Source organism: Paramisgurnus dabryanus, chromosome 18 (genome assembly GCF_030506205.2).
Source record: "Paramisgurnus dabryanus chromosome 18, PD_genome_1.1, whole genome shotgun sequence".
In the NCBI taxonomy this organism is placed as follows: domain Eukaryota; kingdom Metazoa; phylum Chordata; class Actinopteri; order Cypriniformes; family Cobitidae; genus Paramisgurnus; species Paramisgurnus dabryanus.
Window position 1 is genome coordinate 4492245 of NC_133354.1, and position 20262 is coordinate 4512506.

General features: G+C 35.9%; 1 protein-coding gene across 3 annotated transcripts in view; it reads left to right on the forward strand.

Annotated features, from left to right (window-relative positions):
• Positions 1-3713: 3713 nt before the first annotated feature.
• The window catches only part of sema4d (sema domain, immunoglobulin domain (Ig), transmembrane domain (TM) and short cytoplasmic domain, (semaphorin) 4D), a 79121-nt gene continuing 62572 nt past the window's right edge, over positions 3714-20262 (forward strand). For 2 of the 3 annotated variants that reach the window (XM_073812521.1, XM_073812520.1), the window contains exon 1: positions 3714-3801. The gene's annotated coding sequence lies outside the window, so the exon portion shown is untranslated. The remainder of the gene's footprint in view (positions 3802-20262) is intronic. The other variant, XM_065243811.2, reaches the window with a different exon arrangement.

Here is a 20262-nt window from a genome sequence, read left to right on the forward strand (position 1 = left end):
TAAAGATATTTTTACTGAAAACAAGACAAAAATACTAAGAAGATTTTTCTTGAAAATAATTTTTTGCAGTGTAACATTTACACTCCTTTCACTTTCGGAGTAATTGTACGATAACGGTAGGTCCCACAAACAAACTTGGAGTGTTCATTTGTAGCAGAGATGTGTGTTGATTGTGTAAAAAAATGATTAATCTTAAATATTTCAATTATATATCATTCAAAACTTAAATATTTTTTTAATATAGCCAAAGTCAAAAAGCATCACGTTTGGCCCCGTTCTCCCTACTGACCACTGGAGACCGGGAACAACACTCCACAAGAGCTGCGGTTTTGGAGATGCTCTGACCCAGTCGTCTAGCCATCACAATTTGATCCCTGTCAAAGTCGCTAAGATCCTTAAGCTTGCTCATTTTTCCTGCTTCTAACACTACACTTAAAAGCGGTCCAAGGAAGGAAAAGTGGTGAACCGGTGACAATCTCATTGAGGCAGGAGCAAAGGCTGGCCCGTGTGGTCCGATCCAACAGACGAGCTTCTCTTTCTCTCTCTTGACTGAGTCGAAATAAAGACCTTTCAGTTAACCAAAGTTGCATCGTCAGAAATGTGATCAATCCATTTTAATTATCAGTGAAACTGATCACTCACTAACTCCATCACACAGGTGTTACTCACTGAGGTTACAGGTGTGATCGTCTGAGCTTTGTTTCTGTTGATTCAGCGTTGGTTAGACTGGTTTTAGACCATTAAACCTGCCTATAGAGTCTTATTCTGGTCTGATCTCCATAATAAGGATTCCAGAGATGTCTGAAGATAAGTTTGTATCCCAGTAGATCCATTCAACCCTAAGCAACCCCTGAACTTCAAATAGAGAGGATGTTTTTCATTCTTAGACACTTAGATATGGGAATTGCTTGTTGCTTAAAAAAAGAAAAACATTTTACTTCTGCTACAATACTGTATATTACAGTAGTGTGACCATGACCAGAAAAGTGTATTTAAAAATGTAAATATTACATCATGTTCAAACAGAGATGGTTTTGTTATGATCTCTAGAATCTCGGTATGTAAGCATTATTGCTTTAGCTACTGAGAAATGCAGAATAAGGTCACTTTTAAATTGCACTAGTTGCATTATGGGTAAATGGTTAAGCTTCATGAAGGTGTGTATCCAATTGCACGTATCTGCACACTGCAAGTGAACTTAAACTATGCAGGATAAAATGCAGGCACACAAAGACACACGCTTCTTGGAATAATGGATGTAAACTATTTGACTCCTCTCAACTGCATAGATACACGTGGAGAAGTGAGACTAAAATTAGCTCGTCCACATATCAGCGAGACAGAGAGAAAACACAGAGACGAGAAGTGAACACAAGAGATCAGATGAACATCTATACAGGGTTTCACTCTGCAAAACCACCATACTGTAAATAACAAATCAATACCAAAACTGAATTTACTTCAAACGATAAGCTGACATCACTCGAGCTGTTTTGCTTTTAAAGTACCCTACAAAAACATAAGAAAGAGCATTAAAGAACAGATCTCTGAATAACAGTTTTACTGAACTACTAAATTTGATCTCAGATCAGATCTGTCTCTGTCTTTTACTGGCAGGAGAACAGAAGAGAAAACACATCTGTGTACCTCCACATCATATCAGCCAAGTGGAGTGAGTGTGGTCACATGACCCAGAGAAACTTAAACCATGTGCTATAAAGATGTTATCAAAACAGAAGTGACCCATTAGTGGTTTATTTGATAAGTGCTAGACTAGTCAATATTTAATAGAAATTCTTAGCTTTATATCTGAACAGGGAAGTGGATCATATAGACTCTTATATATTCTAATATTGATTTGAACCTTCATAATGTTTATCACAATTTAATGATGATATTTCTACAAACAATTTCTTCTGTTGTTTCTTTGTATCTTTTTGTAATGCGGGTTGTTGTTCTCTGTTCATACAGTACAGTCATTATTTTGATACTCCTCCATAGACAGAAAATGTCTCATATTGTAACCTTTGACCCTCTCACAAGGATATTTGTCAGACAGCACTAACCCTGCTGACCTGAGACAAATATTTTTACACATTTTGTCATTTTGTGTAGATTTTGTATTAAAATAAAACACAAGTTGTGTTAAAAGTAACACAAAATGTGTTGTTTCAACAACAACACAAAGATTTAACACATCCATTCAAAGAGTGGTGGGCAATGATTAATCGCGCTACAAAATAAAAGTGCGTTTTTGCATAATATTTGTGTTTTGTGTGTAATTATTATGTATATTATATATTATTATTTTTAAATAATATAGATTATATAAAAATATAAATATACATTAACATTTTTCTTAAATACATAAATTAATGTGTGTGTAATTTATATATACATAATAATTACACAAAGCACACACTCATAAACTCAAAACAATCTTTTATTTGTAATTGTGATTAATCATTGCCCACCACTACAACAATCATGTCATAAACAAATGACAGAAACTCTGCCATAGAAAGTTTGACAATATTTCCAGTGAAGGAGTTATAAGCATTAACTGAGTTTTATGAATTCTTCAGAAATAATACACGAGTTTAACATTAAAGGATATCATATAATAATTTACATGTTGGCCTGGTTTCACAGACAAGACTTAGTTAAAGCCAGGACAGGCCTTAATTAAAGGGGACATTTCAATTTAAATAAATATTTGGTGTGCCCAGAGTACATATGTAAAGTTTTAGCTCAAAATACCCCATAAATAATTTATTATAACATGTTAAAATTGCCACTTTGTACGTGTGAGCAAAAATGTGCCGTTTTTGGGTATATCCTTTTAAATGAGCTGATCTCTGCACTAAATGGCAGTGCTGTGGTTGGATAGGGCAGATTAAGGGGTGTTATCATTATAATAAGATCCCCTTCTGACATCAGAAGGGGAGCCACATTTCAATTACCTATTTTTTCACATACTTGCAGAGAATGGTTTACCAAAACTAAGTTACTGGGTTGATCTTTTTCACATAGGTTGATAGATGCACTTGGGACCCAACACTTATACATGGAAAAAGTCAAATTTTCATGATATGTCCCCTTTAAATTTTGACGTAAGCATCTTTTGTGAAACAGCCTTACAAAAGAGGTTGCTGGTGTGTATCTTAAGACAAATCAATCGCATATTTTAAGATCTGTCAGTGTCAGCTATTTTCAGTTGAGACAGCTCAAACATGTGTTATAGTCTTGGACTAGCTTTAGTCCTTGTCTGTGAAACCATGGGGTTGTATATTTGCAATTTATTTAACATCCTTTGGCTACTATTTAAATAAATTTGTAAAATAATGAATCAAATAAATGGTCTAATTAAAAATAATAAATAAACAGATCTTAACAGGACACGGTTATATGATCGTGCATTGTGTGCTTCTGGTGCTTTGGGCATTCTCTCTCTCTCTCTCTCTCTCTCTCTCTCTCTCTCTCTCTCTCTCTCTCTCTCTCTCTCTCTCTCTCTCTCTCTCTCTCTCTCTCTCTCTCTCTCTCTCTCTCTCTCTCTCATCTGTGAAAATACACTCGTTGACATCAGCTCTCAAAGTCTTTAAACTTTAATCGTTAAGCGCGTGCACGGAGGACCGGAGCTCGTCACACGTGTCAGCGGGATTTATGTGCTTCGGTTTGTCGGTTTGTCGGTTTGTCGGTTTGTCGGTTTGTCGGTTTGTCGGTTTGTCGGCGGTTTCGGGCGGATTTCTCTCCGGTGGTTTCTCCGCTGGACTCTGAACTCGGCGTGCACTTGTTCCTCAGGTTAGCGCCGCTTCTTTACACACAAACACTCACTGTTTTGCTCTTCACAGCTCATTTCCCGCGGGTTTTATTCAATGTTACTTTGTATCGAACAGCAGAACAAATATTTGTACTTTTGAATGTAACATTGCTCTCGGGTTCATCATTTGAAAACTGTGACGTTACAAAGTAGCATATCGTATCTCTGTTTATCGCGGAGTCGCATTGTTCGCGTAATTTCGTTTAGAAAACTACAGGTTTTTGATTCATGTTTGTGAATCTGCACGTTTGTGTGTTTGGTTTGGTTTATAAATGTGTGTTTTAATGGTCAGCTGGAGGTCTGTGCTGCTCTCAAACTCGCATAAATTACCTCAGACTTTTCATTTGAACAACAAAAGCGACAACCTCTTGAATCTCTTAAATTCTGGTAATACTTGAGTATCAGTTGCAAACATAAAAGTATGTAAGTTTGTATCTCAAGATTGACTTTTCTAACTTCACAAATTTTCCAAAATGCAATAAGATACAAATGTGTTTTAAAAGTAAGACCCCATTAGAAGTTTTTGCATAAACTCTTTCATATCTCTCAAAGCTGTTTATATAAAAGTAGGTAAAACTCTCCCCTAACTGAAAATACATACAGTAGCTTACATGAACTAACTGTCAGATGAAGGTTCTCATTGCACCTGTCTATAGACTGAGACTTGTGTGTCCATGACCCCTGAGACCCTGGACATCAAATGAGTCTTTCTATTATATCCATTTAAAACCTAAAATAGTTTTTTGTTAAATGTATTTAAAACATTGTGATGTGAATTTGAACTTTGTAACAAACATGTACCCTGTAGTCAATTGTTTTGTTCTAAAAAGTTAAATTGTAATGAAGTAATCAGATAAGTACGGGCAAATGTATTTATTTAGTCTTTATACATAGTTAGGCTCTATTAGTGTAACTTCCACAGATGCATTAATGTTCACAATGCACCACAATGCAATACTTGACCTAAACTCCTATTTCCATACCGACAGATAAACCAGAAGTGAAATGCACTTTTACCTTATCTTTCTTGACACATAACGTTAAGATATTTTTACAAAAGCGTAGACTACAAAAATGCAAAATAACTTGCATGGTGTCAGTCACTCACGAGACAACAATATAGCATCTTGCTGTTTAAAACATTTAATCTATTCTATTGTATATTTAATACACATTTTACATGAACATTAAGGCATTTAGCAGACACTTTTATCCAAAACGACTTACCAGGATTAGGAAACAATAAAAGTGATGTGTCATAGGAAGGCAAAAGTACAAAAGGTGCTTATGCCAAGATACAAGTTTTCACTATTCTGAAACAATACCTGTTTTTTACTGAAAAGAGAGAAGAGATAGAAATGCAGTCAATATCTATGTCATGTATTTTGGTTTTTAATTGTTTTTTGAATGTTGCAAGAGATGTTGCTGAGACGGATTGCAATAGGAAGATCATTCCACCATTTAAATATAGACATGAGGGTTACTAAATGATGATTTCTCATTTTGGGTGATTCTCAGTGTAAAGCACAGGGTATGCAGTAATATTTTGTTGTAAACATGCCTTACTTGTCATTAGTTTTTCATCATGTTTCCAACACGGTTTGTGTTAGGATAATTAGAGCAGACATCATCACTCGAATATCCTGATCGATATATTTGTGTTTAATGAATCCCTCAGGCATGTTTTAATGAGAACATTGTGTTATCAGTAAGCGATAAACTGTATGTTTGTCTGTACAAAGGTTCATGTTGAGGTCACAATCAGACAATGACCTACCTTCATGGTAGGCCGTGATAAAATCATGCAACCCTGATTTGTTGGCGCTGGGTCAGACTGGTACCCAATATCCCTGTGAACCAACACCAGTAGATAAACAGAACTGTTACTTTTGCTAAGACTTAGGGTAAGTATTTGAACAAACTATTGTTTTTAAAGTGATCTATTCAACCACCTGACTTTCTGTAAACATTCTGTCTTATATTTTGTGTCCTTTTGTGAACACAGGTTTGAAAGGGGCTTTACTTTGGTGGATTTTAGCTGTTTTCAATTCGAGCGTCAGCAGCAAATTTGCGTCAAACCCAAATGCACCATTCGCGCGTACCGCGCCAGACGCTCAATTCCGCCAATGAGGTGGAATTGCATCTACCGTGCCGCGCTAAACGCCTCATTTGCGCTGCGAGACCTCCAGACGCGCGTCAACGTGTGTTCACATTGACTTAACATTGAAATCACTCGCGCTTGACGCCTGTACCCCGATTGGTGTAAACGCAGCATAAATATCGCGTTGAGCACCGTTGGTTTGCGCTGTAAGTCATGTCCAATGTAAAAACATTGTGCTCGGTACATCAGATTAGATAAAGAGGTGGTTCCCACATGCCACAAAAGCAGTCCAAATCTGGTCAAATGCATTTTCTAAATGTATAAGTGAATGAGCTTAAAATGTTTTACACCCCGTTTACATTAGCGTTGTCCAATTGTGATCCGATCGACCAAAACACATCTTAATACACATCGTAAATAGCCACAAACAAAATTATATTGAAGGATGAGCAAGTAACAGAAAGTAAAAAAATTCACTTTAGCTTTCTTTCTTTCTTGTAGTTTGCACACAAATCTTTGATGTTTCTCCACCCTTATCTCCTTTCTGTCTCATCTTTGTATTTCTTGGCTCATGGAGAAACATCTGCTAATTGGAGGTCAAAGTTTAAAGGCGTGTGTCCGCTGTGTATTTATAGGAATGCGTTACTTAAAGCCAGCCGAGCTGCGAGAGATCTTTCAAACAAACAGATCACTTATTCTTCATGTTTGAGAAAATGTAAAACACATTTGGATTGTGACTGTCGTTGTTGTGTTTGTTTTTAAACTGGAAGCATCATGTTGGGAGATGACATAAGACTTGCTTGTTTTGTATAACAATACTCCTAGATAATATTGTCCAGATTCCTAAAACAGAATCATTCCAGAGGTAATCGGTTTATCGGACCATGGGAGCAGTCCGGTTGTGTTGAAAGAGTCCATTGTAGTTAATTGACTTTATTTCTTTTGCGTGCCATGAGTTATCGGACACGGGTGTTGTTTTTGTCCAGATAAGACTAATGCCAGCAGGTAATGATTCTGGGAAATGATTCTCATCTCTTTTGTAAACAGATCTCTTATGATGAGTTTCTCTGTCCTCTGTGTGGCATTTATACATCTTTCTCCATTCAGACATGCTCTGGGTTACCAGTTATTACATTTGGCCTCATTAGATTATTAGTTTAAAGATTTTTCTTTATCTGAAATACTCATGAACTCCAGTTAACCAAAAAGAGAAAGCCACAAACACATGGGGGTTGAAAGTGCATTACGCGTCTAATTTTGTGCAAGATAACAAGATTTTAATCTGCATCTCTTACAGGTTGTATAGGGGAACCAGTAAAGTTTTCCCAGGCCTTTTTATGATGAGGTCTTGTAAACTTTTTTTACACTGCTGCTGGGTAAATATTACCGTCCATGTTCATAATTTTGTCCTGAGCCACAGAATTCAAAGTTGTTTATATTGTGATGGACTGGTTGTACATTATCTCTTGCTTAACCTATCAAATGAAACCGGTCGTTGTGAGGTCTGCTTCCATTAAAGGGATACTTCACCGATTTAGCATTCAGCTGTATCTGTAGAAACCCGGCAGTATTACTGAATGACCATGTTTCCCTCCATCATTTCCCCCTGAGAGGAGAGATATCTGCATTTTGGTTCTGCAAAAAAGTCCTCCGATGATGCAAAAATCGTCATATTACATCATCGGAGGACTTTTTTGCAGAACCAAAATGCAGATATCTCTCCTCTCAGGGGGAAATGAGGGAGGGAAACATGGTCATTCAGTGATACTGCCGGGTTTCTACAGATACAAAGCTGAATGCTAAATCGGTGAAGTATCCCTTTAATGTTATTGATGTGATTTTGGAGTTCAGCAGTGAAGCAAGAATTTGAAGAGCTTAAATGTTTCATAAGGGAGTGTTTAAAAAGACACAAACTTCTTTGCGGAGGAGGAAAATGTCACACTTGGACGATCATTGTATTAAAAATGTTTATGGTTCGGTACAGCACATCTGAAGTTGAAGGTCTTATATTTTGTGGTTCTGTACCAGTTTGTTTTCCTCCTTATGTCCACTTGTTTCATCATAATGTTAAAAAATCTATAGGTTTTTATTATTAAGTTTAAAGAGCACTTATTTCATTGCAAAAAAAAGTTATTTTGTGTATCTGGTATAATACAATGTGTTTGTGTGGTTTATGGTTAAAAAACACATTATTTTCCGCATACTGTACATTATTTTAGCTTCAGATTTCCCTCTCTTCCTGAAACGCACATATTTTGTACAAAACTCATGGATTTGAAAAGTGCTGTGTCCCTGATTGGCCAACTAATCTGTACGTTGTGATTGGCCTAAATACCTCTGACGTCAGTGGGAAATACTGTCCTTACCATGTTTGAAAGATTTGGTTGCTAACAGGAGTTAACTTACAGTACAGGCTGTGAGTCCAAGCGGGAGGAATTATGATAATGTCGGTCTTCTCTACATCACCAATCCGAGGACATAAACTGTTGCCTACACTCTGTGTGTTTGTTGTTGTTCAAGAAAACAGATTTACTTTGAAGACGATAACTCGCATTATTGTTTACCTTGGGGTTTGTACCTTTTGCATATCGTTAACATGTACTAATACACACTTGCACACCGAAGGAAATAAAAAAAAAAAAAATCGTAAATCGGACTACATTTACATTTTGACACTCTATGCATCCTCATTCCTTGACGTAACGTCCATCCGCACATTTTTTGTTTTTTCCGTCTGCTAGTGTCAACAAGTAAACAACCTCAGTGATTGTCGCTATTGCACAATTTGGCACAAAATACTTAAGGACTTTGATTGTTGCAATTGTAAGCTTGATTTTATATGACTTTTTTCCCCTCATTATTTATTTTCTTTATTTAAAAAGTGTATTTTTTTTGTTAGTGTGCTGTTGTAAATGTTTTAATTGGGACAGAGATTGTACCATTTTCAACAGGTTTAATTAAATGTTCATGTTATATATAAAGAGTTTGGTTCCAAAACGCAATAAACGCCATTTAAAAAAAAATTGTTACCGCCAAAATCAGTATTGTATCAGGTCAGTATTAAACAGTAAATTCTTCATTTTATGCAAAATCCAATATTCGCCATGTTAATTTATTCTGTTATCTTTTTTCCCAAAACGCGAAAAACCCCACTCCTCCTTTTCTGCAGAATGCAGTAAGTCCGCTAAACAAATCACAGCGCACCATTCCACGCATTGTAAACAATAATGGCGGCACATTGAATACACGCATAATCCTAGTTTCCTCATCTACTTTTTACTTCAACAAACAAATAAAAACAAAATAGTAATTTTGATGGCATTGATAAACCTGTGGTGGATTTGTTGCTTGTTCTCACACGACAGCATCAAGCTTCTGTCATGCTAACACATTAACCCCAGGGGATCTTATGAAAAACTTGCCATTATTTTACTCTAAGTCAATAAAAATCAAGCAGGACAAAATAATTTTATAGCTGATTGCAGTCAAAAAAGTTCAATGACGACGTCCCAAGGATGACAACTGCAATGACAATGTTCTTTATATGACAAAGTAAGTGTTTTGATTAATGCCATTAATGTTTATTTTTTTAATCAGTGTATACAACTAGTCAACAAAATGAATATAACATGGCAAAGATGAATGCACATTTATGTATTGATTAAATAGATTTATAGCATTTTGGGGAAAAAATTGTCATGGCTTTATTGCATTTTGTGGAAAATAATCAGTTTTTATAATAAATCTTTGAAAATCAAATTATGGATTAGAATTATAACCTAAAGATAGATGCTATGTCAAAGTTGCAACAGAAAACGGTTGTTTTCATCTTGTCACTTTCTGATAGAAAACACGTTTTTACTGAAATGAGTCAAAATAGATCTCTTCATATTTTGGTTGCATTTCTAAGTTTTAAAAAATGTAACTGCTTAACTAGTTACATAATATAAAAATATCAATAAATTAATTGAATCGCATCGAATCATAATTGCATCGAAGAAGTGCAAATATGCATCACTAATGAAAAAAAAAAACAATTTTGTACCATATCGTAATGAACTGTCTGATTTACACCCTTAGTGTAGAGCCAGAAAAATTTAATTTGGCAAGTTATCATAGATAAGAATCTTTGCATTGAAAAAGATGCACTGTATGCTGCATTTATGCACATTTGTGCACATTTACTTCCTGTGAAAGCTTCATACTGTTTATCCAGCGTATGCAACATCCCGCAAAACTAGACATCTCCTAAAAAAAAAAATATGCTGCACAATGATCCTTACACTTTTATTAAATGCCATAGAGTTTGTATAAATTGTTTAAGGCTATTTCTTAGGTTTCGGTCATTCAGAAATCTGTTTAGGTTTATTTGCAGTTTTGAAGTCCAGTAGTTGTATCAGTCTGATCTGAGGTCAGTGTTGCAGGAATGCAGTAAGGTCAGTTAAGCTTAAAGACTGAACATGAGGCCACTGAGCTGACGGTCTGTTAGAGACGCACCATAACCCTGTAAACAATAGACACACACCCTGACCACCCAGCCCCTGTGCAGCTAGAATAAATGTGCATCGATTATATCCTACTGCAAACTGTCTCAAGTGTACACATTGATCGCATGCACACCAACACGCATGTTTATGTGCAGCGCATCAGCTCATCTGTCGGCTGATGTTTTGCACCTGTCACAAAGAGAAGCAGCTCCACCAGCGTGTGTGTGATCTGTCATAAATATTTAATTGATGCTTTGACACGAGAGAAAGTGAGTTAAGGTTGAGGTTAAACTGTCTTGATGCCTATGGATGCTCTCTTTGTGGATTGTGGTGTCTCAGCAGAAAGCGAGCAAGAGAAAGAAAGAGAGAGAGCGAGAGAGAGAAAGAAAGAGAGATAGATTGGGGGGAGGGAGTAAGGTTTGAATGTCTTATCTTTTTGCTGGTATTCAGACCGCCACAGACATTGAGAACATCAACCTTTATGACACCCTGTAAATTACAGAGTTGCTGTGAATTATAGACTCGTCTGAACCTCCAAGATGAAATGCAAACTTCAGAGATTTGCAGACACTGAATGAGTTTCTCTATTGTATTTTCTTTCTTTATTTTTTTGTGGGCATTTTGTGCATCTTTGAGTTTGGGTGGACTTTAATTCCTCTCTTCACAAGCAGCTGGTGAGTTATTCTGACATTGCATTAGTTTGGATAATATAGATTGAATGCATTTTAATTTTAAGAACAGTAAGCTGTTAATATCCCTCATAGAGATGAAATGGTATGAATATTTTACATTATAGTAGGGATGCTCCGATCAGGATTTTTGCAGCCGATACCGATTACAGATTTGTTATCTTACTGTTTTTTTTTTAGCTGATATGCAAGCTCTTTGATGACCGTAACTGTTACACATTTTTCTATATAAAGTAATACCACAGATGTTGCCTTTGTTATATTACTTGCTGTAATTGGGTATATTATTGTGTTAATGGACATTCAAATAAATAAGCACAACAAATATTTCTTCCACAAAGAGAATTTTAAAATGCCTTTTAAAAAGGCTTATGTCTGTTAAAAAAAAATGAAAATAAAACACTTCACAGTCTTAACTGTACTTACTGCAACTGCTTATAAAATCGCACTACATAAAAAAAAATTGTAATTGCTGCCACATTCAGGATCCCTATGATGACAAAAGTTAACCTCTTCAACCCTGAGGACCCTGTCCCGGGTCCAAAATTTCGTATTTTGACTTAATATAAAAGATTATTTTAAGCTTTAATGCTCCGTCATGGACCCCAGTAACACATATGAGATACTGTTTGAAAGCTTAGAGTCTCTACTTTCTGCAGATATGCATCACTTTGACATATCTTTTACTGTAAGAAAGTTATTTACACTTAATTTACACTATCACCCCCCCCGATATTTTATTATATGATTTAATATTCACATATTTCATATTTTTCAAGTATGACAAACATGGGCAAATCTTATATCAAATTAAAGCTCTGATTCTCAGGAATAAGGCTACAGTGTTATTTTTGATCTATTATCAACACGTATCCAACAATCATCGAATGAATAATAAGGTAAAAAATTGTCTTTTGTATAGACAATTTCATATGTGAAACTTGAGTGTGGACTGCCTCAGATAGCACAGATAGCCACAAATGATACACCATCTTTTATTTTAGGTCCTACTCTAAACAATGAGTCCATTCACAGCATTTTATTTGGTTGTGTGCATAATTAATCCCTTGCTATTTATTATATGTGCAAAACAAAAAATTAATATTTATATGAAAAATGTATTTCCGCACCCTTCAGTAAAATAAGAATATCTTTTGAATGCGACATGCTAAAGAGTTCATTCTTTTTTTGGGTGTTTACTGTCTGCTGCTGGTAACAACCAGAACTGTCTGCAGTCTGCTAGAGCACCCAGAACCAGAGTTATACACTATCAAAGACAGTGTTTACAACATAAAAAAGAAAATTTTGTGTTTCATCATATGAAAAACAACATAAATAACAATATTTGTCACAAACAGCAGCTTTTTATGTAACTTCAAAGGATTTTCTTTAAAATGATATAAAGAAATTGCATTTATTCCACTGTATGTGGTTATGGGAGCACTTCAAATGTTTTTAGGCAGAAATTGTATACAAAAAGGGTATTATTCCTCCCTTCAGTTGGAGTAAAATAACTTTTGCATAGATTAGGATAGAGAAAAAATTCCTTTTTCCTCTGTAAGCTGACAATCGCTGGAATCAAACAAAACTATTTGCAGGGAGCTGAGATACCCAGGGCCAGAGTTATATACTTTCAAATAAAAACTTTAGAAAAAAACATCAAAAAGCGCCTATTTATTTTTGTGTTTATTAGAGGCCTGACATCACATACAACCATGTTTACCACTTTCAACAGTGTTTTATGTAATTTCAAAGGGTTTCCTGTAAAATGATACCAAACTTTTGTATGTAAACCTCTGCATGTGAGTATGGGAAGCTTTTGAAAATAGGTAGGCCAAATCCAGGCGAAAATCCTCAAAATAGCTTCAGAGTGTAAGAAGTTAACTGAAAGATCGGTTCACGAGATCGGCAAATTTAGCGAGGACCGATCGAGTCATTTAATGCCGTTATCGGCAGCTGATCGATCGGAGCATCCCTATGTTTATAGTAACCAAAATCACCACATTTATCAATTTTATTATGCTTTTGTAAAAAAATTCTAGAAATGTAAAAAAAAGTACCGATGCAAACCAAATTTTAAATTGATTTAGCATGTAAGCAGGGCTCTACGCTAACCTTTTTCCCAAGGAGTACATGTGCTCCTAATTGAAACAAATTAGGAGCACACAAAGAAATATAGGAGCAGAGTGAAAAAAGTTGATGAAACTGCTCAATTCATATGGGTTAGTTAGTTTTATGATCTTTTTATGAACTTTTTTCGAAGCATCAAAGTGGTAGTTGTGTAGGCTGTCAATGGAGGGAAAGAAATCTCTCAATTTCATCAAAACGTTCTTCATTTGTGTTCCGAGGATGAGTGAAAGTTTTACGGGTTTAGAACGACATGATGGAGAGTAATAAATGACAGAATTTTATATTTTGAGTGAATTACCTGTTTAATAATTATCCAAATATTATGAACATCTCAATAAAGTATAAAATGCTAAAAACAAAATTAATTATTGAATATAATTGTGATTTGAGATGAGTGTCTACGACAGGGCTATTCATTTAGTTTCATGAAAAGCATCTCAAATGAAGGGCTGGAGATATATCACTGATGATGACTACATTTTCCTACTTTTAAACACACTCATGTTGTATTTTGAAACTTGCGTAACAACAAAATCAGTGCATTGTACAATCGGCTTTTTTACAAACATTTTCAAACTGCATACAACAAAATAAATGCATTTAGGCATTTTTTTTACATCCAGACATGTTTGTATGTTGTATTTTAAAACTGCATAACAACATAAGTGCATTGTAAGATGCCCGAGTAAGCTTTATTCTACATTTAAAGGGGTAAATAAGAGTCATATAATACTAACTTATTTACTCACTTAAGTAGCCTACACATAACAAAAAAGTTTACAATGAACATCACACTCTGATGTGCTGATGGTGTTTGTGTTGACAGGTTTTATTTTAAGTGTGTGAATCCGGTTGAGCAAAGTTGTCTTTAGTAACTAGTTTCCTTTTGTATTATAATATTACTTCACAAAGATTAGAAGTCTATTTATAATTGCATATCTTGTTCTGCATTATTTGCGTACTAATATGATTGACAGCTCACATTGTGATCTTTTTAAGGTGAGGTGTGATAAACCTTCCAATAAACATCCTGCAGGAAGGATGTGAGCCATATCTATTGACCATAGATATAATAGGTGCTTGGAGGTGAACTTGTCCATTTGGAATAACAAAGAGAACCCTAGCAACCACCAATGACACCCTAGCAACCGCATGTCAACATCTTGGCCAGACAAGCAGCATTCATATTGCTTGCATAAAATGAAAAGATGTACTGTACTGTATTATTTAGTTTGTTATTCTCCAGACAGACTTGTGGTTGTTGGCAGTTCTTTATCTCCAAAAGCCAAGATGAAGGGTGTATTTAAATCTCCACTGTCATCATCATTTTCTCAGATTTGAGTCTTTCTGAAGCATGTGAGGGTGGAGGATGTTGAGCAGGGGTCAGATCAAAGCACACACGTCTGTCTTTTCATGATCCATCTGTTTGTCTGTGAGGCTCAGGAGTGGCCGGCCGGTTCACATGTGTGAACATAGTTGATGGTTCCCTGTGGGATTTTGTTTTATTTAATTGTTCTTATAAATTATATGTGGTGGTGGTGTTATTGGTATAGCAAAATTCATTTGGTCTTGCTTACTTGAGTAAGTGGTTGCTAGGGTGTTTTGCTTGGTTGCAATGTATTTGCAGGCCAAAAGAACCCATTTTCCTTTAGACTTTGCTTTTAAGTCTCCTTTAAAAAGTGTCGTATTGATAAACTATAATAGCAGAGCGGGACAAAAAGCACTAGTCTACCAACGTGTTTTCATTCAGAACACGTGAACCAGCTGAAACGGACAAGGAGATTCGTGATTACATAATGGCTACCGTAGTTGCAACACACATTTGGAAAAGCGAGGCGCTAGAGAGCACTATTCGTTTGATGCGAAATACAATTTTACCACTAAATGGGGGTAAATCCTACTTATTGTCCCTTTAAGTTGGTTTTCAGGCATTTCGAAAAGGCTAAATATCGCAAAACTGCTTTTTCCACATTTATAGGTCACCAGGGGCCTCATTTATCAAGCGTTCGTACGCACAGAAGTGTGCGTAAAGTGTGCGTAGGAACAGTTTTACGCAAAGTGTGGAATTTATCAAATTGCACTTATACGTAGAAATGTGTGTAAATATACGCACACCTCGGAGTATGCGTACGCAGAGCATCTAGTGGTATAATAGCGATACTACACAGGACCGTCCAGCCCCAGTGTTAAAAGAACACTTTGTCTATTTATTATCCACCCCCAGGTGTTAAAAATGATTACTGTTAATAAAGTAACTGCAAATCAGTATTGAAGTTAATTAATGAAATAAGTGTCTAACCCTATATAAGAAAGCTCCGTCAAATGCTTGACACAGTGGCTTATCTTGCATTATTGGAAGACTTGGCAAATCATCCATTCCGCCGGGAGCGCGTTTTCAGAGATCCCGCCGATGATGCGGGTTATGCGGCTGTCCAAGGAAAGTTCTGTCATTGTCTGTCCTCAATTTCCAACAGATTTCACGTCGGTGTGCTGTGACGCGTTTTTTTTTTTTGGCTGATAATTTAATTTCAAACCACTTTTTTATTTCTAGAAGTGTTCTCATACCCAACGAATTAAACTCACTGGTAACATGTTCCCATGCAGATTTGTTTTCTTTTGTTAGTCATTCCTCCCGTACTAAGTGAACCAAACAGATGTGTTATTAACCTCATCCACCAGTAACTCAATTTCTGTGTCTGTAAAGTTCCTCTTTTTCGCTCTCTTTGCCATTATTGCGATGAGGGAAAAAGCACAACCACGTGACTTATAACGGGAGGTGTTGTCACCATATATGGTTCATTGGAGGCGTTTCGGAATGCAAATGACCATGAACGTGCACGAGCATGGTGCTTAAGAACAAGTGGGATTTATCATCAAGGATTACTTACTGATGTGCGTACGAACCACGTGCGCACGTTTGATAAATCCCGATTTTTTTGTACTTAGGCACATTCTAAATTTCATTCGTAGGTACAAATATAGAACATTTTCTACGCAATGTTGATAAATGAGGCCCCAGATGTGCATCTCATGATCATTGCTTAAATATGGCGCTGTACCATTGATTGGAGGACAAGACAGAAGAGTTGTTGTGTCACAATTGCGAGACAACAAAATTACATTTTAGTCGCGTGACATCAGTTAATGGAAACGTTGTCATTTTGCAGGGTTTTTTTTAACATAAAAAAGCGCTAAAGTTTTGCTCTAATCTGTAATGGTGCGCAGCTACTGTCTACCAGTTTCCATTCTGACACGTTTTGGATGGGATCTGCTAAAATGTTATGTAACAGATACTCTAAACTCACGTTTTAAACATTAACTTAATGGTGGCTTGTAAATAAATACCCTTTCAATGCATGTGGGACCTGTGGGGAAAATTTGATTATGCTTTTATATTTTCCGTCTGATGAGATTTATGCTCCAGCTCTTGGAAAAAAAATTCAGGAACTTCATACCCTCATTGGAAACCGTTTCCTTCCAAACCTTTTGAAACAATTGGGTCATTGGTTGAATTGTGGAAAGCCACAGAATTGGAACGATTATAAATTATCATTGCGAAGAGATTTGGGATACTAAGGAAAAACGGGCACCTTTATTGGCCTGGTGTATTTTAGGAGTCCTTTATGGGACCATTAAACACTTTCAGATAGACGGTAGACATCGGTCACGTTTGGGTAATTCAGTCCCTGCCATTGTTCAGAGGTGAAAAAGAATTTGGGTCTGGATGAAAATCTATCCCTGTTTCTGAACCAGTGATTCAAAACCGAGCTGCTTGACAAATGCAAATGGGTAATGTAGTTGTCAAACAAAAAAATCTCTAATCCTTGATAGAAACATAATGTAATGAATGACTCATTTCCTTGTATTTCCCTTCCATTATTTTTCACTTACAAACACTACTATGTTATTTGTAGAAACTATAAGCAAAGAATAATGTACAACCAACAGAAGTACAATTGTTGTTAAAGTTACACAATTAGTGTTTGATTTGTGTCTAGTGGGAAGTGTGTGAGTCTGTGTGTTTGTGTTTTTAGTTTATACATCACACCCATGCATAAACCCTAATGACAAAGTTGCTCAGATGTCTGGCATACGTTTATCTCCCCAGAGGTTTGTAGTGATGTCTCGGACTAAAGAGCCTTGAGGCGGTCTGGAGATGAGCCCTCCCCTGAACCTTTCAACCCTAAAAACCACTTGAACTTCTCAAAATTATGGTTGACTTTGCCTTTAGTAAAAAATAAACCACTGCATGCATTGGCACATAAAGCTCAAATCTATTTGGGTTGTTTTTCCTTCTCATACCAAATGTCCAGCTGAATACTGCTGCGTGATGATTGAATGTAGTGACACCTCAAGCCTTTACATCAGGAATATAATCGTGTAGTTTGGAGTTCAAATTTTAGAAAAGAACCGCCTTCTTTACTTTTTAAAAAAATGCAATTGCGCAACACTCCTGATTGACAACTGGGGACCAATAGTCTTGATGATCCACCCGGAAAAAGAAAATCCTCCGCAATACCTTTAAGTGTTAGAGCATTGCTTTAGCAGTGCAAAGGTCATTGGTTCAATTTGCAAGGGAACACGCATGCAATGCATTACAAGCTATACGATGCTTTGGATGGAAGCATCTGCCAAATGCATAAATGCAAATAATAGGTAAAGAAAGTATTGCAATTGCACAAAAGTGCATACTGCAACAGTGCAATAACTGAATAATTTCAATACTTCAAAAGTGTATAGTTTAACAGAGAAATCGGGAAGATTGTGAAGTTTTTTTTTCTTCAGTTTTTAAATACATTTTAAAGGTGTCGTAAAATGAAAAACTGTATTTACCTAGGCATTGAGGAATAATAAGAGTTTGGTACATGGTAATGAGATATCATGCACGAATGTTTCCTCCTTCAAATGTAAACCTTGTGCATGCAAAAGACCCATCTCAACATAACTTGTGACATTACAGTCGTAATGTACGCCCCCAACATAAAATTAGGGCTGGAACGACGCGTCGACGTAGTCGATTACGTCGATTACGTAATTACGTCGATTTGCCGGAAATGCGTCGATGCGTCGCACTGTTTACATTTTGAAATGAAGGCGGCTTCAGCTCCGACCGGGTGATACAAGTGTAATACCAAACAGACAGAACGCGCTCAAAAGTGTGGGAATAATTTAAGCAGAGACCAAATAAAACACATCCTGTGTAAAACTGAAATGGCATACCACAGCAGCGCAACACCTGTGTATGATCATCTTAAAAGAAGAAAACCTGGAGCTCTCCGACCTCAAAATGACGAGACGTCAGCGTAAGAATTTGAACTATTACAGTAAGTTTTTATACTTACTCTATAAACAACAGAATCAATACATATTGTGCTTAATACAGCTGCGTTTACATCTTCGTTTAATACGAGCTGCGAGACGCCTGACAGACGTGACATTGCATCGCTTCTGGGCAGTATGTTGAAACAGTAAATAAAGAGCAGGACATGTTTTTATATTAAGAAGTTATGAAATAATAAGTTACTGTCACATTGAGAACTGATAGGCATGTGCCCGCGTGCACTGAAAGCCAGCTGGCAGTGCGGAGTTCCCAATGAACGTCTTTTTTGCGAATATGTGCGCAGATATTACAGAAGCTTGTCTTGTAAGGTATTCCTGACATGCGTTTATTTAAAGTAACAGCGGCGTAAACGCTGTTTATAAAATATTAGAAGATCATACTAACTGAACTTGTTTTTTACCCGGAACTTAAGAAAAGTTAAATGTTAAAGTTAAATGAGAATGCAGTTAGTAATAATATTAACAGTAATAATATAACCATTACATCTTATATAAGGGTTCATGAATCATTATCACAATGAACTTATTTTTACTTCAGTCTGAACTAATGCTGAGTTAATGCATGTACTAATCATAAACTAATGTTTAAAATATTAATATATGCCTATTTTATTGTTTAAGGTGAATAATGCCTCTTTTAAAGTGGCACTGCCACTTTATTTTTCATGTTGAAAATTTTGGTTTGTGTGTTTGTTTAATTAAGAAAATGCTTAAATAAAATGTTAGCGTCAATGGCAGATGTTACATTTATTATTTGTTGGGGAATTATAGGTATAAAAAAATCATTAGACTATTCGATTAATCGAAAAAATAATCGATAGATTAATCGGTTGAAAAAATAGTCGATAGTTGCAGCTCTACATAAAATTACACATTAAATTAAGTACAATGTTGTTACAATGCTAAAAATAAAGTTGTGAAGACCGAGTTAGCGCTATAAGCTAGTTAATGCTATATGCTAGTGTTCTACTCTTCTCATTACAGTTACGTTTTGCAGGTCCATACTGAAAAAAACACAAACTTTCCACTCAGAAACATCCATTAACAATCTCCAAACAATTGATTATACCTCAAAATCTGTATCTTCATCTGATACAGGCTCAAACATAAGATCTGTTTACACACACACAGAGCTACCGAAGAAGCTGCTCTGAGAAACAACCAATCAGAGCAGAGCTCAACCTTCATAACACTTTCAAATAAGGTAGTAATAGACCATTTCATTTTAAAGGCAAATCCTAGGGTTGTAAATAGACATGTAAAAACGTTTCTGTATATTTTTTGCATTTAATAAAGCCACATACCTTTAAAGTAGATCAATTTAACACTTTATTTCAATGCATTCTTTGGCACCTTTAATAAAGTGCAAACTTATTGTACCAACATAAAGCAGTCATATCACATTATTTTAAGTTATGGCATATCCCATCTTTCTTTCAAATATAATTCAGCCCTAGTATTAACTATACATTTATTAATTTTATTGTACATATTACCATTCTACATGACCTTTACAGAGCCTTTAGCATTAGTGAAACACACTCAATTTTAAAACCAATGTGCTGCAGTTTTGTGACGGACGTTTTTCATTTATTTCTCTTGTTTTGGGTTGCCAATGAATCTATATTTCGCTAATGAAAACACTCATGTATTTGTCTGCATGGCTGTAGTTAATCAGATTCGATTCTGTTGCCC